At 45.5% G+C, this 25,705-nt stretch overlaps 2 long non-coding RNA genes across 2 annotated transcripts; one reads left to right on the forward strand and one right to left on the reverse strand.

Annotated features, from left to right (window-relative positions):
* Nucleotides 1-106: 106 nt before the first annotated feature.
* Nucleotides 107-8,902, forward strand: LOC129641995 (uncharacterized). Its single transcript, XR_008709516.1, has 3 exons — nucleotides 107-234; nucleotides 4,617-4,668; nucleotides 8,643-8,902. It is a non-coding gene; the product is annotated as an uncharacterized LOC129641995 (long non-coding RNA).
* Nucleotides 3,185-16,379, reverse strand: LOC129641994 (uncharacterized). The gene is made up of 3 exons (XR_008709515.1): nucleotides 16,290-16,379; nucleotides 7,133-7,227; nucleotides 3,185-3,310 (listed from the first exon to the last, which is right to left on the reverse strand). It is a non-coding gene; the product is annotated as an uncharacterized LOC129641994 (long non-coding RNA).
* Between the last annotated feature and the right edge of the window lie 9,326 nt (nucleotides 16,380-25,705).

Raw genomic sequence — 25,705 nt, forward strand, 5'->3', positions numbered from 1 at the left:
GACGCCTGCGCGAGGCGGGGCGAGGCGGCAGCGCCGCGCTGATGGGCTGGATGTCGAACACGCCTCTACCTTTCCGCCGCTGGAGTAGACCAATCGAACCTGCTCTTCCCAACTGCACGCACGACACGATGCCCCACCCTCGCCCTGCCCATTTGCCGGACCCATTCCAAGGCCCGCCTTTCTGACCGCGCGCTCCCTAGAGCCAGATCCAGCCCGCCTAATCGTGGGGCGAAGGTGGGCCTCTCCATAAAGTGAAGTCGCTCAGTCGTGTCCGACTCTTTGCGACCCCATGGACTGTAGCCTACCAGGGTCCTCCGTCCATGGGATTTTCCAGGCAAGAGTACTGGAGTGGGTTGCCATATCCCGGGCCGAATCGAACTAACCCATTTTTTATATATATATGTATATATATATATAAAAGGAGATCAGCCCTGGGTGTTATTTAGGGGGAATGATGCTAAAGCTGAAGCTCCAGTACTTTGTCCACCTCATGTGAAGAGTTGATTCAGTGGAAAAGACTCTGATGCTGGGAGGGATTGGGGGCAGGAGGAAAAGGGGACGACAGAGAATGAGATGGCTGGATGGCATTACCGACTCGATGGACGTGAGTTTGAATGAACTCCGGGAGTTGGTGATGGACAGGGAGCCCTGGCGTGCTGCGATTCATGGGGTCGCAAAGAGTTGGACACGACTGAGCGACTGAACTGAACTGAACTGATATATATATAAATATATATATATTTTAAAGTTTTACCAGTTTATTGCTACCAACCCATCTACCTCTACCCTCATGCACGAGTGCTCAGTCATGTAACCCCATGGACTGCAGCCCGCTAGGCTCCTCTGTCCATGGACTTTTCCAGGCAAGAATACTGGAATGGGTTGCCATTTCCTTCTCCACAGCCCCTTATTTTTGAATGCCTAGCGAGATAAGAATTGTTTTTGCATTTTTTTAAAGTAGTTGATGGCGGGGGATGGGGGGGTGGAGAGAAAGCAAAAGGATAACACCTTATGACCTCATGAAGTTCAAATTTTAGTGCCCATATATAAAACTTTATTGGAGTACAGCTATGCCTATTCATTTACCTGTTGTCCGTAGCTGCTTTCCCATGACAACGGCAGAGTTGAATGGTTGCCACAGAACGCCTGTGGCCCATGGAACCTGAAAATGTACTATCTGGCCCTTGTCTCAGAGCCTTCGGACCAGCTTAATTTTGCCTTCTGTATGGGACAATGGCTTTTGAATGTACTTTTGTGCCTTGTAGAGCCTAACAGAATCTGTTCATTTGTTCATTCAATAGCTGTTTATTAGGTGCCTGCTGTTTGTCAGGCCATGGGAATTTGAAAGCAAAGGACACACCTATTTCTCACTGCAGACATGCCAACTGACAATTTATCAAGGACAGTGTGAAAAATGACTCTACTACTATGATTGCTACTATGACTGTGTTATTTGGTGCCAGGCTCTGTTCTAAAGCTCTCATAAGTCAGATCTGTAATGGTGGCTCAGACAGTAAAGAATCCACCTGCGATTCAGGAGACCTAGGTTTGATCCTTGGGTCTGGAAGATCCCCTTGAGAAGGGAATGGCTAACCACTCCAGTATTCTTGCCTGGAGAATGGCATAGACAGAGGAGCCTGGCAGGCTACAGTCCAAAGATTTGGACATGACTGAGCAACTAAGCACACTACTACTATGATTGCTATTATTACACTGTTATTTGTTGCCAGGCCCTGTTCTAAAGCCCTCATAAGTCAAATCTCCTATAATCATAGTGCTGTAAAGGGAATGCTCGCTACTCACCAGACATCATTCACCAGTGCTCACGTGTCACATATATCACCTGGGAATGCTGATTCCAGGAGATGGATACTCTACCATTTTCATTTTATGAATGAGGAGACAGGCCCAGAGAGGTCAAGTAACTACCCCAAGGTTGCACAGCTAGTGAGGAGTGGAAGATGTGACCTCCATCTGTTGAGCTAAACTTTGTTCCCTTAACCTCAGCTATACTGCCTTGGTTTGTATGCATTAAACATAAGGGCTGTGGGAACCAGTAGGAACTTTTAACAACGGTAAGGTGTTTGGGAGTGGGCATGAGTGAGGATCAACGAGACCCCTGTGAGGGGTGACATCTAAGCCAGATAAAGAGGAGCAAAGCAAGGACTTCCCTGGCGGTCCTGTGGTTAAGACTCTGCACTTCTATTGCTGGAGGTTCAGGTTTGATCCTTGGTCAAGGAACTAAGATCATGTATATTGCATGGTGCGGCCAAACCGTGCCACCCCAAACCAATAACAAAACAAAATCGAGTTGTGAGGGTGGGCAGGGCAGAGGGAGGCTCCCAGATCCTGAGGAACAAGATAGAGCCTCTTCTCAACCTCAGTAATCTTGCTTATTATTACCTCTGGATTTTGTTTAAATCCTTGTCTTGCATCTGAAAGAAGACTAAAAAGTCACAAAATACCCCCTTGTGAGTACTCTTGGGAAAGAGGAGTGTGGGAACCATTGGCTTTCAAGGGACATGTAGATCCTCACTTGTTACTTCCACACAGGGCAGGTGATAGAAACAAACATCAGCCTGAGATATCAAGAGACTGTCTATAAAGATGCCAAGGGCAGGCCAGTTACTGTGGGGCTAGGGAACCCATTCAGGGAGATGAAGACAGTTAGCCAGGCTGGGCAGGGTGACAGGAAGGGACCTGAATTCTAGCTCTGGAGTGGGACCCTGACCAAGTCACCTCATCTCTGTTTACTCATCTGTAAAGAGGGACAGCTCAGCCTGACCATGGGAACAAACGCAGTAGATGTCTACAAATGTAATTGTAAAACAGTTTGAATAGGAAGAAAGAAATCAGTGGACTGAGGAGGGCAATCCTCATGGTGTGGCTTTGGGGGACTAGAGCAGAATGAGAAGAAGGAGACCTCTAAGCACCAAGAAGTTCTTTACATCAAACTGAAACCCACTTCCCTGCTATTGGCACCGACTATGTGGCTCTATTCCTGCCTTTGGAGGTCACAGAGGACTGACCTGTCTTCCACATGCCAGTCCTCCAGCTCCCTCCCACTTCTAAGAGTCTGTGGTCACAGCCTACCTCTGTCTTCAGCCCCAGTCACAGCTCAGCTCAGCCCAGCCCAGCCCAGCTCAGAAAGCAGGCCCAATAGGTTAGACATTTTATGTATTTATTTTAAAAATTAATTTCTTTTTGGCCGCACTGGGTCTTCGTTGCTACGCGTGGGCTTTCTTTAGTTGCAGTGAGCAGGGGCCTCTCTTTGTTGCGGTGCACAGGCGTCTCATCGCAGTGGCTTATCCTGTTGTGGACCACAGGCTGTCGGTGCGTGGGCTCAGCAGTTGTGGCACAGGGGCTTAGTTGCTTAGTTGGGGTGCCTGCGCGGCCCCCACCTCTCCCTGAGTGTGAGAACATCCAACCTCCAGAGGGCGCTGCAGCATTTCTAACATTTATGGCCTATCCTTAGCCACAGCTGATTGGATCAGGGGTATGGATTTAACTCAAACTGGGCCAATGGGGTTTGCTGCTGGGAATTTAGACTTGGGATCCAGCGAGGCTCAGAAATCTGCTGGTGGCTAGATCTGAGGACATAGAACTTTAGGACTTAGTGGGAAGCCATCTTTAGCCATGAGCAGAGAAGAGCAGAGATAAGCAATCATGTGGTGAGAAAAAGAGAGAGAGAGAAAGGGGGGGTGGGGAGGACTTCCCTAGTAGTCCAGTGGTTCAGAATCCACTGCCATTGCAGGAGACACGGGTTCAATCCCTGGTCCAGGAAGATTCCATGTGCCTCGGGGCAACCAAGTTCATGCGCCCCAACTACTGAAGCCCATGTGCCCTAGAACCCATGCTTTACAACAAGAGAAGCCACTGCACTGATACACTGGGCACCACTAGAGAAAGCCTGTGCACATCAATGAAGACCTGCCACAGCCAAAAATAAAAAAATAAAAAACATAAAATTTGAAAAAGAGCAGGAGATAGAGACAGAGAAATTTTCCTTATCTTTGGAGACCTTTCAGTTCTTAAGTGCCTGGATATATCCCTGTATTTTATCCCTGTAACAAACTCTCCTCTTTGTCTAAGCTAATTTGAACAAGTTTCTCTTTCTTGCAAGCAAAAGTACTGTAACTGTGTGAGTGCCTGCTGCTGCTAAGTCGCTTCAGTCGTGTCCGACTCTGTGCAACCCATAGACGGCAGCCCACCAGGCTTCCTGTCCCTGGGATTCTCCAGGCAAGAACCCTGGAGTGGGTTGCCATTTCCTTCTCCAATGCATGAAAGTGAAAAGTGAAAGTGAAGTCACTCGGTCGTGTCTGACTCTAGCGACCCCATGGACTGCAGCCTACCAGGCTCCTCCATCCATGGGATTTTCTAGGCAAAAGTACTGGAGGGGGGTGCCATTGCCTTCTCCGGTGTGAGTGCCTAAGACATGGAATTTACACAGGGAATTTACAAACTTCAGATTCACTTTATTTTCTGTGAGGACCAACCCAAAGACTGGGGAGCCTTAAACAATTCACTTTATAGGTAGAACTGCAAAATATGAAATAGCTACAGAACAGTAGAAATAAAGTGCAAACCAGAAAAACCAAGTTAATCATCTATTGCAGGTGAGCACTGAAGCTGGCCAATGGTGCAAGCTCTCTGATTATGGAAAACAAGGTAACGGGATTTGAAAAGAATGGATGAGGGATCTCTCAATGTGAAGTTGTCCTTCCCGGTTACTTAACCCATTTTCCAGCAGTATCAGACCTCATGATTTGGTGGTTGAGGTCTGAGTCCAGACAGAAAATGAAAGGTCGAATCAAGAACTCCAGAAAATGCAGCTGGACATGTTTTCAAATCAACTTTAAACAAAACAGAAACCTCAATGCCTATACATTCGCCTCTGTCAGATCCTGGTGTGATCAGGACAACATTCAAGTGTCTCATCGGATTCTAGAAAATCCTCTTCCTGGTGGAAGGCAGAAAGGACAGGACCAGCTCCAGCATGAGTCACTCCTCCAGTGGCCAGGCTCTGAGCACACAGGGCACCCAGGGAGCCTTTGTGCTCTTGCCATGAACTCCAGAGGAGGGGGCAAGAGAGGACCTCTAGAGCTAGAAAGTTCAGTGCCATACCTCCACTGGTTAGCTGCTACACCTGCTTTATTCTGCAGCTAAAGTCTTTTTTTTTTTTTTAAAAGAACAACTGTCCTTATTCAGAGATGACATGCTTTTAAAAATTATTTGTTTATTTGGCTGTATTGGGTCTTAGTTGTGGCACCGGGGATCTCTGTTGCATCCTTTGGGATCTTTCTTTGAGGTGCACAGGCTCAGTAGCTGCAGCGCATGGGCTCTCTAGTTGCAGCACATGGCTCTGGACCATGTGGGCTCTATGTGGTGTGTAGGCTTAGCTGCTCCGCAGCATGTGGGATCTTAGTTCCCTGACCAGGGTTCGAACCCAAGTCCCTTGCATTGGCAGGCAAGTTCTTAACCACTGAGCTTTCAGGTAAGTCCCTGAGGCTAAAGTCTTTGGGGGAAACAAAAATCTTGAAAAAGAACATCTGATGGATAAATAGCAAGGTCCTACTGTCTAGCACAGGGAACTGTATTCAACATTGTGGGATGAACCATAATGGAAATGGATGTATATATGTGTGTAATTGAATCACTTTGCTGACAGCAGCAAATTAACACAACATTGCAAATCAACTATGTGTGTGCATGTTCAGTTGTGTCCAATTCTTTGCGACCCCATGGACTGTAGCCTGCCACGCTCCTCTGTCCGGGAGATTTCTCGGGCAAGAATACTACAGTGGGTTGTCATTTTCCTCCCCAGGGGATCTTCCTGACCCAGGGATCGAACCTGCGTCTCCTGCATTGGCAGGTGGATTCTTTACCACTGAGCCATAGAAATGTTTTGTGTGTGGCAAGAGGAGTGTAGCGATGCAAGGGGCTTTTCAGGGTAAAGAGAGCTCTTTAACTGAACTGTGTCTCTAAAAAGGAAGAAGGTAGGACAGGATTAAATGAGACTGGGAGCCTCCCTTCCCAGTGGTGGAAGGGCACCTTGAAGCCACGAGGCCGCATCATGCATTGTGGCTCTTTAATCTGCAAGAGAGTATAAGAAGGAGGTCTGGACCTTGACGAGCTCAATGCCATCTGTGAATTACCTCCACAAGAAGAATAACATGCTTGATTTAGGTGCTTCTTTTATTGCACCAAGTTCAAAGGACTTTTAAAGGAGGCCTGGACCTTTTATGGGTTTAGGAAAACTGGATTCTTGGGTTCTATTCTTGGCTCTGCTGCTTGCTATTTTAGTCAGCCTGGTGTGCCATAGGAAGGGTTTGACAATCTCTTGGAACCGATTGTTCTTGAAATTTAGGAAGAGAGCAAAGAACCGGAGAAATGGAGACACTTCCAGCATTTCTGGCTTTCTAAAAGCCTTTGAAGGAATAACTCGGTGCATTTTGGTGTATGGCTGCAAGGAAGAGGCCAGGAATGATTAATGGTACCAACAAGAAGGCATTTCCTGTTCTCTCTCTTTTTAAAAAATATTCTTAAACAATTTTTTTTTTTTAATTTGGCTGTGCTGGGTCTTAGTTGTGGCATGCAGGATCTTTAGCTGCGGCATGCAAACTCTTAGCTACAGCATGTGGGATGTTAGTTCCTTGACCAGGGATAGAACCTGTGTCCCCTGCATTGGAAGGTGGATTCTTAACCACTGGACCACCAGAGAGGTGGCATTCACCGTCTGATTCACCTGCCTAAAGATGACATTTTCAAACAGCAAACCAGAAGTGTATGGAACCAGCTTTGGGGATAAGATCAGGGGCATAGGGATCATGCTTGGGGAGCACAGAAGTGCCTGCCTCTTCCCCCCAGCATGCATCCTAGGTAATAAATTCTTTCTCCTCCTGTGACAAGGAATGCACTTGAACGCTGCCCTCCAAAAGGGTGCTGATTACACAGAACTGACCCAGATGAGGGAGGAGATGCTTTGTCAGTGAGAGAACTGATGAGGGTAACAGAAAAAAGGAAAGATGGAAAAGAGGGAAATGTTGTCTACTACACCAATACTTCCTGGGGGGTTGCAACACAACCTTAAACCTCAAGCAAAATATTTAGATTGACTTTATTTATGACTTACCGAACTATATCTTGTCTAGTCATTCATTTGACTCATTTATTGAGTACTTCTAGGTGTCTGGGGCTTCCCACGAGGCTCAGTGGTAAAGACTCCACCTACCAATGCAAGAGACACAGAAGATGCGGGTTCAATCCCTGGGTCAGGAAGAACCCCTGGAGGGGGAAATGGCAACCCACTCCAGTTCTTGCCTGGGAAATCCCATGGACAGAGGAGCCTGGTGGGCTGCAGTCCATCAGGTTGCAAAGAGTTGGACACCACTAAGCATGCATGCACAGCTAGGTGTCTAGAATTTTTCCAAGCATGGGAGATGCAGCGATAAATAAAATGGATAATCTTTGCCCTCCTGAGCTTACATTCTGGTGGGTTCAGGTTGGATCATCCTGAGCAGACCGTTCTTTGTGAGCAGAACACCTCATTCCTTACTTCGAGTTCCTGCTCTTTGAAGACAGGACATAGAATCTTCTGACCCATTACCCCAGTCTGGCCACAGCAGAGTATGTGGAAAGGCAGGTGGGTGCTGAAGAGAATTAATTAAATGGATGATCTATGGCTTTCTGTGGGTTTCCCAGGTGGCTTAGGGGCAAAGAACCTGCCTACCAAAGCAGGAAACATGGGTTCAATTCCTGGGTTGGGAAGATCCCCTGGAGAAGGAAATGACAACCCATTCCAGTATTCTTGCCTGGAAAATCCCATGGACAGAGGAGCCTGGCAGGCTACAGTTCATGGGGTTGCAAAGAGTCTGAGCAACTGACTGAGTGACTAAACAACAACACGGCTTTTTGTGTGAAGACCAAACAGGTCAGCATAGTTTATGTGGATGCTTGAGACATTCCTGTAATTTAAGCAGCACATCATGGGGGCATTTTAAAAGACCACTTTTAGTTTTATTTTTCCTCATGCAAATATCAGGGCGTGTTTGTGCTTAAACACCGTAATTTCCTACAAACAAGCCCCTGCCACTGCTGTGTTAAACGCCACCATAATTTACTTGTTAGAATCAGGAAAAATAATGAGTTTGTCTGAGTGGTAACAGGAGCCTGGAAGAACTGACTCTGTAAGATATATTTAAGGGGACAGGCCAGGAGGCTGAAAAATGTTAAATGAAAGACATTTGGGGGTGAAGAGGGTGCTGGGATGGGGGCTGGGTGGCTTAAATAACTTCAAGGTGGGGAGAGTTATTTTGTTAGAATCTGAGCGTTTCCAAGTCCTTAGATATCATCTCACTATCCTCATTTGACATATGGGAAAATCAGTCCAGAGAGCCTAAGTAACAAGGCCACAGAATTTGTAATAGCAGAGCTTGGCACAGAACCCAGCTCTCCTGATTCTTAGCCAGTGCTTATTCCACAGTTGACCTATCCATTACAATCATCCATTGTGTTCCCTATAATCCAACTGTGATAACCAGTTTCCAGAAAGTTAGGCTATTTTAAGGATCTCCAGAGAGAGAGAGAGAGAATTAATATGATACATAGTTTGGGGCAAGAAATCAACCCTGAATATTCATTAGAAGGACTGTTGCTGAAACTGAAGCTCCAATACCTTGGCCACTTGATGATGTGAAGAGTTGACTCACTGGAATGAATGATGCTGGGAAAGACTGAAGGCCAAAGGCGAAGGGGACAGCAGAGGATGAGATGGTTAGATAGCATCACCGACTCAATGGACAAGAATTTGAGCAAACTACGGGAGGTGGAGGACAGAGGAGCCCGGCGTGCTACAGTCCACCCTGTTGCAAAGAGTCAGACACAACTTGGCGAATGAACAGCAACACCACCACCACCACTTTGGGGCATAGAGCATGAGCCAAGAATTAAAAATTTATTTAGTGACAATGAGTAGATTTATCTGTCTTTTAAAAAGTATTTATTTATTTATTTTTGACTGCACTGGATCTTCATTGTCTTGTGTGGGCTTTCTCGTTATGGTGAGTGGGGGCTATTCTTCGTAGTGGTGCATGGGCTTCTAATTGCTCTGGCTTCTTTTGTTGTGGAGCACAGGCTCTAGGCCCACTGGGTTCAGCAGTTGCAGTGTACTGGGCTTAGCTGCCCTGCAGCATGTGGACTCTTCCTGGACTATGGATGGAACCTGTGTCCCCTGCATTGGCAGGTGGATTCTTATCCACTGTGCCATCAGGGAAGTCCAGAGACAGAATGTCTTAAGTTTTGGCTCTGGTCAGTGGTTCTCAATGGGGGAGAGTTGCCCCCAGACGACATTTGGTTGTGACATTTGGAGGTAGTCATATTCATGGCATCTAGAGGGTAGGGGCTGGGTATGCTGCTAGATGAAACATCTTAAAGCGAACAGGACAGCCCACCTCCCAAAGAATGACCCAGTCCCAAATGTCAGAATTGCTGATGTTGAGAAACCCAGAGGCACAGGAACCAAAATGGGAACTCAGATTAGAATTTGGACCCTGGTAGAGATGCCAAGCAGGCTAAGAATTTGCCAACAAAGGTACTGTTTCAAAAGGTAAGCATATACGGGCTCCTAAATCCAACACTTTTCCCATCCTGTTTACAGTCCAGATGGTGTTTGGGGCACTCTGGGTTGTTATTTCTTGCCTTCACTCCATCTCTGCACCCCCAACATTGAAACACAACCCTCTCATTCCTCCCTGGTGGCTCACTACTTTTCTGGGGTGTTTCTTTCTCTGTAAAATGTGAATAATATGCCCACCTCGTCTGGCCGTGGAAATCAGAAGAGCTGGGTTCTGCAATGCGGGAGACCTGGGTTCCATCCCTGGGTTAGGAAGATCCCCTGGAGAAGGGACCCACTACCCACTCCAGTATTCTCGCCTGGAGAATTCTGTGGACTGTATAGTCCATGGGGTCGCAAAGAGTCAGACGTGACTGAGCGACATCACTTTCACTGTCACTTCTGCCAAGGCACAAGGTTCATTGCGTCCCCCGATCCTCCGGTGGGGTTTACCCCAGGGTGGGCACCTTCCCCTCTTCCTCCTGCCAGGCACTAGCTGAGCCTCATGAGTGGGTCTCACTTTACTTTTCTGGGTTCAGTTTCTTTCTCTGTAAAATGAGAATAATATGCCCACCTCCTCGGGCCGCTGAAGGGCTGCCTTCACCCCATCACTCCCCCAACGGAGCCCGCCCTGTTTGCAGTTTTATGAATATTCTTTGGCCTCCGGGGTAGGAGCTGTGAACCCGCACACTACAGATGGGGAGACTGAGGCTAGACACACGGACCCGAAGCGCAGTCTCACATAGCGTTGAAGGAAGGTGCCGACTTGGAAGGCGGGGATCTTCTCCAGAGTCCTCCAGAGGGCTCTCAGCACTAAGAGGGCATCCAGACGAGCTGCTTATTCTTCCTGGGTCCCTGCGATCCTGCTTCCCCGCGATCCTGCTTCCCCGCGCGGCAAGGATCCAGCGAGGAGCAGAGGTCAAGCATAGGGATCAAAAGGTGCAACCTCCGCGGTGCGACTTTGGTTCTGGGGCGTCCGCGCGAGCGTCAACCAGCGCCGGGGCCTGCAGGACGCCTGCGGAGTGCTCCAGGCTCTACCTTGACGCCCGCTCGGTTGTCATAGCAACCGGGCCCGGGAGGGTGGGGGGCTGCAAGAATTTGACTGCGGTGGCTTCTTTTGTTCGTCCACAGCTTTTTACCTCATCTTGGTGACTCTTTTCCCAGTTGCTCTTTCTTTTCCCTTCGTTCGTTCACTTTCCAATTGGACAGAAGCTGATTTTTCTGTCCCCAGGACCATTTGTTAATTAAAAAATTATGGATAGCGTAGGATCTTGGCTAGAATTAGGTGCTGGGTGGCGCTAGTAGTAAAGAACCCGCAATGCAAGAGATGCGGGTTCGATCCCCGGGTCGGGAAGAGGAGGGCAAGGCAACCACTCCAGTATTATTGCCTGGAGAATCCCATGGACAGAAGAGCCTGGTGGGCTACAGTCCAAAGTGTAGCAAAGAATGGGACAAGACTGAGCAACTAAGCAAGCACGCACGGGGACCACTTTAAAGATCTACCTCCTGGTGTCCATAGGTTCACATTCACGTGCCACTTTCTCCTTCCTCTTTTGCTTTTGAATACTCTATAATTCATTAACGCCATCTATAATTTATCTGACGTCTCTGGCCAAATCCGGCTAAGACCAAATCACGAATCTGAATTTTGTAGAGATGACTCACTGGTGACTAACTCCATTAGGGAAGCGTTCTCTGTCAAAGAATTCGCAGGAGGATTTCTTTAAATAGAAAACTTCCCCAGAGCACTGAAAGCGATTCACTTTATAGAAAATTCATTTAGATACAAGATCCCACCTCGTTTTTCTGCATATAGATATGAACTGCTGTGTATGTTCATGCTGTGACTGGCTGAGAGGCTGGAAAGGGGGCTGAAATCCTGCCTAGACTGTGTTCCCCAAGTTGAAGGATCCTGGACCTTATTATAATTCTATTAGAGTAGATGTCTTTTTCTATTTGCCTGAAGTTTCCATATGTGCCAGTTACCTTCCTGCAGTTGGCTCAGTGGTAAAGAATCCATGTGCCAATGCAGGAGATGAGGGTTTGATCCCTGGGTCAGAAAGATCCCCTGAAGAAGGAAATGGCAACCCACTCCATTATTCTTGTCTGGAAAATCCTGTGGACAGAGGAGCCTGGCGGGCTATAGTCCATGGGGTAGCAGAGTTGGAGGCCATTTAGTGACTAAACGACAACAATCTTCATGCACATATAATTTTACTGTAATTAGTTGCATGGCTTTGAGCCTTATGGAATGTTTATAACAAGCTTTTATAGTAAGTCATTCTGTTTCATTCTTGCTATATACTCTGTGTGGACTCAAGTCTTCGATTAAAATTAAGCACGGGCAAATAAGGTCACATAGGTTTGGATATTAATTCTTTTCTGTGCTCCCTTAGCTCATCCAGGAACCCAGATTCCTTCTGTCTTGTTTCTTCTCCATCTCCTAGGGTCTGTCCTCAGATACACAGTAGGAGCTGGCTTGCCTCTATAGCCTAGTTCCCAGCAGAAGGAGGAGGAGGTCTAAGTGAGTAGTTTTGTTTTTAAGGAGATGACTCCCAAATTGCTTTGAGGACTGCTTAAATCCCACTGGGATTCAACATAGTCACATGACCACACCTGGCAGCAAGTTCTTCTGGGAAATGTAGTTTCTAGGTGGGGGTCATGTGACCCCCCCCCAGTTCAGGAGATTTTATTACTTAAAGGAAAAACATCTACTTCTGCTTTATTGACTATGCCAAAGCCTTTGACTGCGTGGATCACAGCAAACTGGAAAATTCTTAAAGAGATGGGAATATCAGACCACTTGACCTGCCTCCTGAGAAATCTGTATGCAGGTCAAGAGGCAGCAGTTATAACTGGACATGGAACAACAGACTGGTTCCAAATAGGGAAAGGAGTACATCAAAATTGTATATTGTCACCCTGCTTATTTAACTTCTATGCAGAGTACATCATGCAAAATGCTGGGCTGGATGAAGCACAAGATGGAATCAAGATTGCTGAGAGAAATATCAATAACCTCAGATATGCAGATGACACCACCCTTATGGCGGAAAGCAAAGAAAAACTAAAGAGCCTCTTGATGAAAGTGAAAGAGGAAGAGTGAAAAAGTTGGCTTAAAGCTCAACATTCAGAAAACTAAGATCATGGCATCTGGTCCCATCACTTCATGGCAAAGAGATGGGGAAACAATGGAAACAGTGTCAGACTTGATTTTTTGGGGCTTAAAAATCACTGCAGATGGTGACTGCAGCCATGAAATTAAAAGACACTTGCTCCTTGGAAGAAAAGTTATCACCAACCTATACAGCATGTTAAAAAGCAGAGACATTACTTTGCTGACAAAGGTCCGTCTAGTCAAAGCTATGGTTTTTCCAGTAGTAATGTATGGATGCGAGAGTTGGACTATAAAGAAAGGTGAGCGCCAAAGAATTGATGCTTTTGAAATGTGCTGGAGAGTACTCTTGAGAGTCTCTTGGGCTGCAAGGAGATCCAACCAGTCCATCCTAAAGGAAATCAGTCCCGAGTATTCATTGGAAAGACTGATGTTGAAGTTGAAACTCCGATACTTCGGCCGTCTGATGCGAAGAACTGACTCATTTGAAAAGACCTTGATGCTAGGAAAGGTTGAAAGCAGGAGGAGAAGGGGATGACACAGGATGAGATGGTTGGATGGCATCACCGACTCAATGGCCATGAGTTTGAATAAACTCCAGGAGTTGGTGATGGACAGGGAAGCCTGGTGTGCTGCAGTCCATGGGGTTGCAAAGAGTCAGACATGACTGAGCGACTGAACTGAACTGAAAGTAATAGAGAGTGGAGTAGATTCTGTGTTGTTTTTTTTTAAATAAGTTGTAAACCTCTTGAGGGTAAGGACTAGCTCATCAAGTGTTTTGAATAAACAAGCAGACATATAGTGTTTTATTTTTAGTTGATGAGAAAGGGTACTGTTATATTTGATCAACAGCATTGCATAGGGGAGAAACAGGGGTTCCAATCTTCCCTGTGCCATTTGCTGACTGTATGATCTTGACCAAATTATATTATCATCTAACCTCAGTTATTCTAAGTATATAAAGTATCCTTTATAATATCCTCTGTAATAAACCAGTAATAGTAACTAAGGACTTTTCTGGTGGCTCAGTGGTAAAGAATCCACCTGCTAATGCAGGAGACCTGGGTTTGATCCCTGGGTCAGGAAGATTCCCTGAAGGAGAAAATGGCAACCCACTCCAGTATTCTTGCCTGGGAAATCCCATGGACAGAGGAGCCTGGTGGGCTACAGTCCATAGGCAAGCAAAAGCGTCAAACAGGACTTAGTGACTAAACAACAACTAGTAACTAAACTATTTTACTTGAGTTGGAGATCCGGGTTCAATCCCTGGGGTGGGAAGACCCCCTGGAGAAGGCAATGGCAACCCACTCCAGTACTCTTGCCTGGAAAATCCCATGGACGGAGGAGCCTGGTGGGCCACAGTCCATGGAGTCGCAAAGGGTTGGACATGACTGAGTGACTTCACTTTCACTTTTCTTTCTTATGTGAACTGATCTAGCAAATTACTGAACCCAGGGAGGTGATCATGGTAGCCCTTTATAGATAGTTGGTCATAAGTACAGGAGGCCCAGGATTTGTAATTGGCGTATGAAGTGGTGGAGAGTCTTGTAGAATTGAGCCCTTAACCTTTGAGGTCTGGCATGAACTTTGGGTAGTTAGCATCATTATTGAATTGAATTTTTGGACACCCAATTGAGGTCCAGAGAGTTGGAAAATAGGTTATTGATGTGGAAAAAATGCAGGCATTTGGTGTCAAAAGTGTGAGTAAAAACATCTCAGTAGTGACCTTATTTGGAAATACGGTCTTTGCATTAAGAAGAGATCATTAAGGGGGGGGGTCTCTATTCTAATGACTGGTGTTCTTATGAGAAGAGGATACTACAGAGAGAAACTGATGGAAGAAGACTCTGTGAAGACAGGGTCAGAGACTGAAGTGATGCTACTGAAACAGAACAAGACCCTATGATTCTTGTCCCTGTGCCCTCTGCCAACCTTTTGTCTGTGGAAAAATCTTAAGAATAAGCTTAATCAGAGAAGTGAGAAAATGCAGAAACAAAGAAAAACAGTCAGAGAAGACCAAATATTAGTCATTTAGTCATTAAGCATAGTCAAGGACCTTTAGCTCCTTCTCAAGGGCTATAGATAATATTCTGAGCCATATCCTGTGAGCTGTTTTACAGGTTTTGAAACCCCCATGAGGTGGAAGAAGTTACCTGTATGATGATGTACCTGACTATAGCCATGACGTGTGTGTATGCTTGGTCATGGCCAACTCTTTGGGACCCCATGGACTGTAGCCCACCAGGCTCCTCTGTCCTTGGGATTTTGCAGGCAACAATACTGGAGTGGGTTGCCATTTCCTTTTCCAGGGTAGCCATGACATAAGTTGCCACAGTTCTGAGAACTGGCCTCAAGGAAATGAGAACAAACAGACCATGGAATGGTTTTCTGTACCTAAAACAATTAAGATGACCCTGGTCAAATGCCAAAGACCAATTTCAAGATGACTGCCAGAGCTGACTGCGTTGTATGCAGAGTTGAATGCAGAGTTTCTGCATTGTAGCCCCTTCCTTTCATCTGTGAAAGCTCTTTCTCCCTGATTTTCAGGGTAGGGGAGTCAGCCTTTGGGCTCCACCCTGTGCCGCAGTTGCTGGTATCCAAAATAAGGCAAACTTTCCTTTCCACCAATTTGGCCTCTTTAATGGCTTTTGAGCAGTGAGCAACCGGACCCCACTTTTGGCTACACTATCACAGGTCCTGGTGGCTCAGACAGTAAAGAACCTGCCTGCAATATGGGAGACTTGGGTTTGATCACTGGATCAGGAAGATCCCTTGGAGAAGGAAATGGCAACCCACTTCAGTATTCTTGCCTGGAAAATCCTATGGACAGAGGAGCCTGGCAGGCCACAGTCCATGGGGTTGCAGAGTCAGACATGAATAATACTTCACTTCACCACAGGCCGAGGAAGTATGGCCCTGCCAACACCTTGATTTTGGACTCTTGGCCACCAGAGAGTAAACGATGTTTTAAGCCACGCAATTTGTGGCACTTTGTTAAAGCAGACCTAGAAAATTAACGGGGCTTCCCAGGTAGCTCAGTGGTAAAGAATCTGCCTGCCAATGCAGGAGACATAGGCAACACAGGGTTTGATCCCTGGGAAGATCCTGTGGAGGAAATGGCAACCCACTCCAGTATTCTTGCCTGGAAAATCCCATTGGCAGAGGAGCCTTGTGGGCTATATAGTCAATGGGGTTGCAAAGACTCCGACATGACTGAGCAACTGAGCACGCAAGCAGGTAACTAATGCAATATAGAGAAGGAAAGTAGAAAGTACCTGTGTCCCTAGAGATCAAATAGAGAGCATCTGCATGTACAGCTGGACCACTTATCTGAGGACACTTACCTGAGTAAGGTCCATACTTCTACATTCTTTTAACTGGTACATTTTTGAGTACCTGTTATAGCAATTTAATTTTTTTTAACCCTATTAATGATCTTTACAGGGCTTCCCTTGTGGCTCAGATAGTAAAGAATCCACCCGCAATGCGGGAGACCTGGGTTCAGTCCCTGGGTTGGGCAGATCCACTGGAGAAGGGAATGGCTATCCATTCCAGTATTCTTACCTGGAGAATCCCATGGACAGAGAAGACTGGTGGGCTACAGTCCATGGGGTCACAACGAGTCATGATTGAGCGACTAACACAATTTCTCTTGAGTCTCCCTCCCACCTCCCACCCTATCCCACCCGTATTAATGATCTTTACATCATGGAACACTGAGGTTTCTTTCTTCCAGAAGCTGCTCTTTGATTTTCCTCCTTCTTGCCTTTCTTTCTTTCTTCTCATTTCATCTGTTTTGAAAAACTAACTTTCTCCCATCTTGGAATATCTCTTGTTTACTACTCTAGTTTTGTGACTGACTGCTTTTGCTTGTTGCCTTTGAAGGAGAATTATAAAAGTTGTAAGAGATGTATGTGACAAAGTTGGCACTCTGTAACACCAATCAGATTACCAGTTTTTGGGGGGTAGGTTTTGGAGAAAACAGCATGAATCAACCCAATTATTTGTAAGTAAAATTAGAGTAGTTTCAAGCTGTCACTTTTCTCTGCCTTACACACATTATTTGAATAAGTTGGCAGAAGAACAGCGTTTGGGTTTGTGTTGCGGAATCATGGGGACACAAACCTGGGTTTAAATTAGTGAAATTTTAAACAGAAAGTCTTTAATTCTTTTTTAAAATTAATTTACTTATTTGGCTGCCGCGGGTCTTAGTTTCAGCATGCAGGATCTTTAGCTGCAGCATGCGGAATCTAGTTTCCTGACCAGCAGGGATTGAACCCAGGCCCCCTGCATTGAGGGCATGGAGTCTTAGCCACCGGACCATCAGGAATGTCCCAGAAAATCCTTTAATTCTTAGAGGCAGTATAGTGTAGTCATCAAGAGGGCAGACTCTGATGTTGGGCTGTCTGTTACATCTTATCTCTACCATTTCCTGGCTGTTAAACCTTGAAATTACACCTTAACTTCAATGTGCCTCATTTTCCTCACCTGTTAGTGGGGATTATCTTAGTTCAGGACCCCTTGAGACAAGGACTTGAGCTCAAGTTGTTTATCTGGGAGATGTCAAAGAAAAATTGCACCAGACAGTGTTAAACAGGCAAGGAAGACTTTATTCAAGACTATGGCAATAGAGAGAGATTGACCTCAACTCCTAATACAGCGAGGAGAGCTGGTAGTTTATAGCCAATGGATGTGGTGAGGGAATCAGTTACTAGTGGGGAGATTCTTGTTCAACTGGACTCAGTAGGACAAGGACAAGGGCTGGCCAGAAAGAGAGTTCAGAGGAGCCTGAGTGAAGTTTGGTCAAAGAGAGGGGTCCTTGTCAGAGGTGACCCCAGGGATGAGGAATGAAAGAGCTGGGAGAATACAACCGAGAAGGGGGAAAAGCCAAGATGAGGTGTGTTGCTGTGGTCACTGCTGTGGGCCACAGAATAAAGATTTCTCCCAACAATGTCTGTTTGAAAGCTGGAGGTAGGAACATTTATCCGCTGGATCATGTTTTCCATCAGTTGAAGGTCAAAACCTGAAATCTTTCTTTTTAAGCTTTTTAGTTGTATTTTGAAATGATTTTAGATGTATAGGAAAGTTACAAAAATAGTATAGAGAGTTCTTATACACTTAACCCAGCTTCCCTGAATGTAAGGGCACTAATTCTATTCATGAAGGCTCCACCCTCATGACCTAATCACTTCCCAAAGGCCCCACCTCCCAATATCATCATGTTGTGGGTTAACTTTTTTTCTTAAATTGGAGCTTAGTTGCTTTACTGTGGTGTGTCAGTTTCTGCTGCACTGCAACGTAAATCAGCTTTAGGTATACACGTTTCCCCTCTTTGTCATCACAGAGCACTGAGCAGAGTTCCCTGTGCTATACAGTAGATTTGCATTAGTTATCTATTTTATACATAATAGTGTATATATGTCAATCCCAATCTCCCAATCCATCCCACCCTCCTCCCCCTTTCTACCCTTGGTGTCCATACATTTGTTCTCTATGGGGCTTAGATTTTTTGTTGGTTTTTTTGTTTTAAAAATGTCTGATTTATTGCTTTTTTTTTAACACCAATAAAATATTTCATCGTATATATTCTTTTCAAAAAGAAATTTTTAAACTTTTTATTTTATATTGGGGTATAGCTGATTAACAGGGGCTTAGAGTCTTAACACATGAAATTTAGAAGGACACAAACTTTCAGTTTACAGCAGCCCTTTTAAGTATATCCTGCTAGGGAACGTGTGATATGATGTGTCGATGTTAATCATGACCAACTGCACCCCAGTGATCTTTAACTCCACACTCTTCTCCAACCTTCAGGGTTGGAGAAGGCTGCAGAAAGTGAAATGATGTGCGGTATAGTCTTGAGATGGAACACAGTCAGCAGAAGGTGAAGAAGGTGACTTGAAGCTTGCAGCCTCTGGAGGCTAAAAGCATAAAGGCTGAAGGAAAGGGATGTGCAGCACTCACGGATTTATTGCAGAAAGGGTGATAAAACAGCGCATCAGCTCACAAGCATATACTCAAAAGTAAATAGATTAATATGGTACTTTGTACATAGCAAGATCTCCAAGGGTGTTAGCTACTGCTCCAAGACACTAACACTGGGGCAGTATCTGTCTGAGACCATCAAACTGTGGACCCCACCAGTTTGCTCAGGGGCAACATCTTTCTTTCTTTCTATTTTTAAAATTTATTTGGCTGTCCTGGATCTTTGTTATGGCAAGTGGGATCTCATTCCCTGACTAGGGATTGAACCTGAGCCCCTTGCATAGGGAGCACAGAGTCTTAACCACTGGACCACCAGGGAAGTCCCAGCATCTTTATTTCTTGGCATTTCCTAAGACCGAGAAGAAGTTAAGTAGTTTTAATAGCACTGAGACCAAACATTTTGTGTCCCTCAAGAAATATTTCTGAAATAATAGAATCAACGAAAGTAAAATGACTAAAGCTGGAGAACTTAGGTAACTTCAACTTCTGCTCCAGCCTTGTAGTAAGTCTATTCTCTACTCAGCAGCCAGAGGGAGCCTTTGTTTTTCCTTTTTAGCCAAGTTTCACATTTGTATATCTTTTTTTTTTTTTTTTTTTTGCTTTTAAAGATTGAAATTCACAAAACATAAAATTAACCCTGTAAAAATGAACAATTCAGTGGCATTTAGTACATTCACAGGGTTGTGTAATTGCAAGCAGATAGGGTAGGGAGCCCCTGGAGAAAAAGGACCAGACATATCCTTCTTTCTTTCAAATTTATTTATTTGATCTTGTTGGATCTTAGTTGCGGCATGAGGGCTCGAGAGCCCACCGGCTCCATAGTTGCCCTGTGGCATGAGGGAATCTTAGTTCCCCTACCAGAGATTGAAAGGAGGATTCTTAACCACTGGATCACTAGGGGAGTCCCCGGGAATGGCTTTCTTGACATAAGTGAAGCCTTTTCTAGCCTAAGCCATTTGGGGATCTAAGCCTGGTCGCAATGCTTACTTTGACCAGGTCCCAGTTATGAGTGAGAGAATGCAGGAACACAGGCAAAGCAGTCAAGAAACAATAGGTTAGCAACAAAACAGAGTCCTAGTTCCACCTGTAGGGATATATTATACATAACAATCTGATGCATGTCTTTGAGTTCAGTAGGAACTAAGCAACCCCCTCCAGGTAGAGGATGGCGTGATGACATTGACCCTCGTGACTTCAATCACAAGGCTTGAACTTTGTTGACCTTTGCTCCAATTCCATGTTGAGCTCTTCTCTGCTCAAGTCACTCTATGAATATGCATGTACCCTTAGCTTAAAACTTCCTCAGTTTTGCTCTTTGGGAAACATCCCCAGTGTTCTCTTTATTTGCTGCAGGAAATACATCCTTCCTTCTTCCAATCTTTGACTTGATTGTGTCCTTTGACTCAACACCCACCAAGAGGCACCCAGTTTTGGGGTTGCACAACCATCACCTCTATCTAATTCCAGAACGTTTTCATCACCCAAAAGGAAACTCGGTACACAAAATTGAACGCAATAGCCAGAACCTCCATAGTGTGGGGGCTACTTGGAAGGTTTTTTTATGCCTCGTGGGTGGGCTGCATCCTTTGTCATACCCTTGTATTACTCAGCTTTGCTTTTCTTCCTCTTCTCATTTAGGTGTGAGCTGAGTAGACAATTAACTAAATCACTCATTGATTTGTTTGAGGACAATCATTTATTTTGCGTCAGGTGCTGGACCAGATGGTGAAACTACAGGGATGGAAAAACTTGCCCTTGCCTCAAGGTAGTTGTACTTGATAGAGGAGATGAAGCAATTCATACGTGGTAAATATCAGAGGCTGGCAAACTATGGCCCCAAGGCCAAATCTGGCCCACCACCTGCGTTTGTAAATAAAGTTTTATTGGAACACAGACACACCCATTTGTTTACTTATTTTCTGTGGTTACTTTCATGCTACAAGGGCAGAGCTGAGTCATTTAGAAAGAGACCATCTGACCTGAAAAGCTAATAATATTTACTTTCTGGTCCTTTGGGTTTGCCAACCCTTGGTATATATAATTAAGGCAGATTTAAAATGTGGATAGAGAGCCTTGGAAACTGAGGAAGGGCAGTTAGTTGGGGGTGAGAAGGGTTGCAGGGGTTAAAAAAAGGCTTGCTGGTGGGACTTCTCTAGTGGTCCAGTGGCAAAGACTCCATGCTTGCAATAGAGGGGATGCAGGTTCAATTCCTGGTCTGGGAATGAGATCCCACATGCCACAAGGAACAATGCTGCCACTAAAGATCTCGAATGCTGCAATGAAGACAGAGGATTCCCATGTGCCTCAGTTAAGACCTGGTGCAGCCAAATAAATAAATAACTTAAAAAAAAAAAGAATTCTCTTAAAAATAAAAGGCTTGCTGGTGATAAGACTTAGGTCCATAAATGAATAAATCTTAAGCATACAGCTTGATGAATTTTTACATTTATATGCACCTAAGTAACCACTTGGAGAAGGCAATGGCAACCCACTCCAGTACTCTTGCCTAGGAAATCCCATGGACAGAGGAGCCTGGTAGGTTACAGTTCATGGGGTCGCTAAGAGTCGGACATGACTGAGCGACTTCACTTTCACTTTTCACTTTCATGCACTGGAGAAGGAAATGGCAACCCTCTCCAGTGTTCTTGCCTGGAGAACCCCAGGGATGGGGGAGCCTGGTGGGCTGCCGTCTCTGGGGTTGCACAGAGTCGGATACGACTGATGTGACTTAGCAGCAGCAAGTAACCACTTGGAGAAGGACATGACAACCCACTTCAGTATTCTTGCCTGGAGAATTCCATGGACAGGGAGCCTGGTGGGCTACAGTCCATGGGGGTCCCAAAAAGTCAGACACAACTGAGCTACTAAACAACAACAAAGTAACCACTACCAGGATCCAGAGATAGGACATTTCCAACCTCTAAGAGGCTCACATCTTTGGTGTAAAGGGCACTGTGTTCTGAGTCGCTTCATGCAGCTTTTCATTTGCTCTCTCCTGCTGTGTCTTTCTAGCTCGCCCGCCTTGCCGCTGCCTGGTATTCCAACAGCAGACGCTTGGATGTTCCCCGTGTGTGAAACACAGAGCCCCCGTGCAGTTCATCTTTGAACTGCATTGCTACGGCGGCGCAGCACACCCACAGGAAGGCGCAGCAAATCTGTCACTACACCCAGATACTAGACGTAGTCTTAGAGTTCTTGAAATTCCTTGGTTGTGCAGCGGTTGAGAATCCTCCTGCCAACAGTAGAGATTTAGACATAGAGAAAAGACTTACGGACACAGGCCAGCGTGGAGGTGGCGGGGGAAGGAGAGGGTGGGTGGGACGAATGGAGAGAGTAACACGGAAGCATATACAGTACCATGTGTGAAATAGATAGCCAGTGGGAATTTGCTGTATGACTCAAGGAACTCAAACCGGAGCTTTGTAATAACCTAGAGGGGTGGGAAGGAGTGGGAGGTGAGAGGGAGGTTAAAAAGGGAGTGGACACATGTATATGTATGGCTGACTAGGCCAAATGGTGAAGCAATGTTCCTATAAATAAGTTTGGAAAAAAAGAAAAATAAAAATGGAATCCGACTGTCAATGCATGGGACACAGGTTCGATTCCTGATTTGGGAAGATCCCACATGCTGTGGAGCAACTAAGCCCGTGCGCTGTGACTACGGAGCCTGCGCTCTAGAGCCCGCCAGTGGTAACTACTGAGCCCACCTGCCTAGAGCCCGTGCTCTGCAACAGCAGAAGCCACTGCGATGAGAAGCCTGTGCACATCAACAAAGAATAGCCCCTGTGCAACAACAAAGGCCTAAGGAAGCCAAAAAGAAAACAAATTAATACATTTTAAAAACAGGTCTTTTACTTCCCCTTTACTTCTTTTTTAAACAAATTATTTATTTGGCTGCTCTGCATCTCTGTTGCTGTGTTCGGGCTTTTCTCTAGTTGCAAGGAGCAGGGGCTACTCCCTAGTCGTGGTTCGAAGCCTTCTCATTGAGCTAGATTCTCTTATGGCATGTCCAAGCTCTAGGCCGCGTGGGCTTCAGTAGCTGTGGTATACGGGTTTAACTGTCCCACAGCATGTGGTGTCTTCCCAGACCAGGGATTGAACCCATGTCCCCTGCATTGGCAGACGGACTCTTAACCATTAGACCACGAGGGAAGTCCAACCACCTCTTTTATCGGGCTCTAGCACTCAGAGCCACTATCCATCTGTCCTAGTCAACCCAGGTGTAGGTATTGGACAGCTAGGGGCAGCACTTATGCCCAGAGACTGCTGAAATTACTCCAGCTAAGGCAATGGCACCCCACTCCAGTACTCTTGCCTGGAAAATCCCATGGACAGAGGAGCCTGGTAGGCTGCAGTCCATGGGGTCGCTGAGGATCAGACACGACTGAGCGACTTCACTTTCACTTTTTACTTTCATGCATTGGAGAAGGAAATGGCAACCCACTCCGGTGTTCTTGCCTGGAGAATCCCAGGGACGGAGGAGCCTGGTGGGCTGCCGTCTATGGGGTCGCACAGAGTCGAGCACGACTGAAGTGACTTAGCAGCAGTCAACCTGAAGTCTGTTTACTCTGCTTCACTTGCTTCCTCCAAAGGAAGCATGCCTTGGCGTGAACCCCTTCCTCCTGGGAACTTTGGGAGATAAGCTATTTTGTCAATGGAAATCACTTTCAGATCTGTCGGCCTTACTATATGTCAAGCTTTCTGCAACACACTATATTTTAAAACTCAAGGGGCAAAAACTCTGCCTCTAGTGAGTTTGACAGTAAAGTTCCATGGTGCAGGGTATGGGTTGGGGAGGAGTGAATAAATGAGACCAGGGCATTTCCCTGGTGGTCCAGTGGCTCAGATGATAAATAATCCACCTGGAATGCAGGAGACCTGGGTTTGATCTCTGAGTTGGGAAGATCCCCTGGAGGAGGAAATGGCTACCCCTCCAGTATTCTTGCCTGGAGAATCCCATGGACAGAGGAGCCTGGTGGGCTGCAGTCCATGGGGGCACAGAGTCAGACATGACTGAGTGACTAACACCTTCTCACTAAGACTCCCCACTCCCAATGCAGGGGGTCTGGGTTCGATCCCTGGTCAGGGAACTAGATCCTACAGGCTGCAACTAAGATTTCGCATGCTGTAACTAAAGATCCTGCATGCTGCAACAAAGATTGAAGATGGGAGACTGTGCTTGCCACAGCTAAGACCCGGTGTAGTCATACAAGGAAAGAGAGAGAGAAAGAACAAAGGAATGAGACCAGTAGTTCAATCCACCACACTTGTTACTACTTCCCTTGCTCTCATTGGACTACAGCCTTCAGGGGCAGGAACTGGCAGAATCCTCTGTTTTCCAAAGCTTAGCATAGCACCTAGAACATAAATGCAAATCAAACAAATCAAATTAATAATAGGAAGCCTGACTATTCTGGTACCCTGTTAGTCTTGGACAAGGTAGTATTGCTTCTTAGACAGCTGAGAAAGTGTCCTGGTTTCACAGCTGGGCTTTTTGAGCCAGATTTGAAAAGAGAGAAAAAGGGTATGTTTTCATGCATCATTTCCACCCTCTCTCATTTTCTCAAAATCTCCGCTTGACATTCAATCACTCTGGGCTGTCGAGGTCTCCATGTGACATTTGCCTGAGATGCTGTGAAAGGGCGTTTTGAACATCTTTATTTCAGGATTTTGACAGCATTGCCTTCCCACCCATCAACTCCCTCCACTCAATCTGTTCCCACCAGGGCAGAGACATTTCTACTTGTGCAGTCTGTTGACCGGGAGTTGCAGATACCTATTTTGTCTTGCAGATATTTTGTGTGTGTGTGTTTTTCTCACCAGCTTCAAAATAGTCTAACAACCCACACTCCAAGATTCGCATCTATCCTACTGTTCCCTGGCCATGAAATGGATTATGCAAATCTTGAAGGCATTCTGACTTTCAGAGGAGGAAAATGGCTCTCTAAACGGGACCACACAATATTGTTGAATAAATGCTTGTAGGTAGAGATGAAAAATGTAGATTATCCATGGCAAATGTGTAGCAATAACCAAATATTTTCTGAAAATCTCCAATGTCCTTCCTCTGTTTCCTTTATAAAGCTCTAATTAAGGGAGTATTTTGAAACATAAATCCCTTACTTGAGTTAATTAAAATTCTGGCAATAGGGCTTCCCCGGTGGTCCAGTGGTTGAAAATCCACCTGCCAATGAAGAGGACATGAGTTCAATCCCAGGTTTGGGAAGATTCCACATGCTACTGGGCAAGTAAGCCTGTGTGCCACCATACAGAACTCACACTCTAAAACCCGTGAGCCACAACTACCGAGTCCATGCGCCCTAGAGCCTGTGATCCACAACAAGAGAAGCCATCGCAGTGAGAAGCCTGCACAGCACAGCTAGAGAGTAGCCCCCACTCGCTGCAACTAGAAAAGCCCACACGCAGCAACAGGGACCCAGCACAGCCAAAAATAAACAAGTAAATAAAAATTTAAAACTCTGGCAATAGATTAGGTGACTTGTTTTCATAACATTTTATTTTTAAAATGTTCAAAACTTTTGTTTGAAATGTTCACAAATGTTCAAATACAGAAAAATTATAAGAACGGTACAATGAACATCCACAAACTCTTCACCCATACCCTCTAGTTATTACCATTTCTGTACTGCTTTCGTCTTTACCTCTGTCTTTATATGTATGTGTATGTATATACATGTACACACACTTGTTTTTTTCTATGAGTTTGTTTGTTTTAAATTAATTAATTTATTTTAATTGGAGGCTAATTACTTTACAAAATTGTGGTCGTTTTTGCCATACATTGACATGAATCAGCCACGGGTGTACATGTGTCATATATGCGTTAAGATACTGTATTGGTGTTTTTCTTTCTGACTGACTTCACTCTGTATAATAGGCCCCAGTTTCATCCACCTCATTAGAACTGACTCAAATGTGTTCTTTTTTGTAACTGGAAAAGCCTCTTGATGAAAGTAAAAGAGGAGAGTGAAAAA

Source organism: Bubalus kerabau, chromosome 1, assembly GCF_029407905.1.
Source record: "Bubalus kerabau isolate K-KA32 ecotype Philippines breed swamp buffalo chromosome 1, PCC_UOA_SB_1v2, whole genome shotgun sequence".
NCBI lineage: Eukaryota > Metazoa > Chordata > Mammalia > Artiodactyla > Bovidae > Bubalus > Bubalus kerabau.